The sequence below is a fragment of the Phalangium opilio genome, unplaced genomic scaffold, assembly GCF_054372755.1.
Source record: "Phalangium opilio isolate 3A_F unplaced genomic scaffold, DU_Popi_V2 ptg000037l_1, whole genome shotgun sequence".
NCBI lineage: Eukaryota > Metazoa > Arthropoda > Arachnida > Opiliones > Phalangiidae > Phalangium > Phalangium opilio.
In genome coordinates, this window is record NW_028324160.1 from 781,428 (window position 1) to 783,475 (window position 2,048).

General features: G+C 40.1%; 1 long non-coding RNA gene across 1 annotated transcript; it reads right to left on the reverse strand.

Moving 5' to 3' along the window:
* Positions 1 to 257: 257 nt before the first annotated feature.
* LOC149682859 (uncharacterized) lies at positions 258 to 1,315 on the reverse strand. Its single transcript, XR_016384196.1, has 2 exons — positions 889 to 1,315; positions 258 to 822 (listed from the first exon to the last, which is right to left on the reverse strand). It is a non-coding gene; the product is annotated as an uncharacterized LOC149682859 (long non-coding RNA).
* Between the last annotated feature and the right edge of the window lie 733 nt (positions 1,316 to 2,048).

Below are 2,048 nucleotides of genomic sequence, written 5' to 3' on the forward strand. Positions count from 1 at the left end.
GTTTCTTGGTAACGTTATGCATAAAATGAGACCAACCACAACAAATTCGAAGAAATATTTCGTGACGTCATTTTGCGATAATTTACACATTCATGTGTTGCTCGTGCTCTTTTCAAGATTTTCTATTAATTTCGATGGCATCGGGTTTTCAAGGGTTCAGCCTCTCAAAAAACGTCTTACTCGTCGCTCTAGCTATTATAGAAAAAAAATGGCGACCGAATGAAAACGGCCGGAAACTTTTGATCGCGACTGTACGGTATTAAGGTGATATTTGCAATAAACAAACCACCATTGTTTATCTGCTTTAAGGCTGCTGGAATGTCTTCTTTCAATTGTTCAAAATTTCGAATTGATAGCGCAATTTCATATAATGAAAGGGCTTCTTGATGTTGTTTTGGCGTCAAACGCATTTTACCTCCTTTTAGTCTCTTTTCAGTTTGAATGAAACCTTTATTTAACTTCCAGATTTCCCCCATGACCCCACCAACAATTCTATTCATCGAGTAAAGACGATCAGTCTTTAAATGGCGTAGCTTAACTTTTTTCACTTGGTCAAGGCTAATGTCAAAATCATACGGTCGTTTAGTTGAGAATACTTTGTCAATCTTATTTTCTACATTTTCTTCTAAATCTTTGAGTCGCTTTCCTCTAGCTCTTTTGTCAACCACCTTCCAACCGATCCAGTGGATAACATTCAACAGTTCAGATTGACATTCATTATCGTATTGCAGAACAGGATCAGGCCCCCTTCTCGATTAATTAGTTCATAAATCCATTTACTCCAGGAATGCAAGAACATTGTATAGCCCCCACGAGCGGCATCTTCGTGTGTCGAATAAAATACATCATATTGCGAATTCATACCTTCCAACAATTCATTCAAACTACCATTGTTCCACATAGAATCTAGTAGCCTTTTTCTTTTATTATTGTTTTTGAAAAAGTCGTCAGAATTGGCAGCCTCCTTTAAACGGTGAGCTTCGTTATTTCCATCAATCGGTTCAATCCCAATTATCCCATTCATTTTTTAATAATAAAATTCTAAACTTGCTAAGCTAAGCCTAGGATTATAAAACGCGCAAGGAACACGTCTGCCGTAGCAGACGATCATAAGATGACTGAAAAAAAGCCATGAACTACTTTCTTAAACAAATAAATAAAAAAAAATAATAAAGACAGAAATGACGTCAGCGTTAGTTCCGGCTACCTCTTATTGGCTGTCCCGGGTAGGGGGAGAGGGGAAACGCTTCAGCTCTGCAGATTACAAGACATCTATGGTTTAAGCTAGGACGATCCCCCAGAGCCACCCTTTTTTCTTCTATCCCCTTTTGCTAAAAGATACCTCTGCATGGGTATGGGATGCCAATCATGATGTGGTCTTGCAAGATCTGAAAAATGTAATAGCCGAATTACCAACTCTCCAGTATTTTAATATACGCAAGCCCGTCAAGCTATCAGTCGATGCCTCTCAGTCAGGCCTAGGGGGAGTTCTATTACAAGACGAACGCCCTGTTGCGTACATGTCTAAGGCAATGACAGATACTGAAAAGCGCTACTCCCAAATTGAAAAAGAATTGTTGGCTATTGTTGTGGGATTAGAAAGGTTTAACCAATTCACCTACGGACGTGTGATATTGGTGGAATCAGACCACAAACCCCTTGAAGCCATTTTTAAGAAACCGCTAGTCACCGCGCCACCAAGACTACAACGTTTGTTACTACGAACTCAGAAATACAAGATCTCTGTCATGTACACGCCGGGAAAGAATCTCAAAGTCGCTGATACTTTGTCACGAGCATACCCTGCTCTTGATCCTCGAGAAATTGAAGACCTACAGGCTAGAGAAGACGTCCAAGTACACAGTATAGTAGCCCAGTTTCCAATGTCACCAGCTCGAAGAGCTCAGTTCGCGGAAGAAACAAGAAAAGACGAAAACCTGACGCTACTTATGAAATATATGAGACATGGTCGTCCCGCAAAACTCCATACGGTACCTAAAGAGGTCAAGAAAATGCTATCTGTACTGCCAGAACTTAGCCAAGTTGAA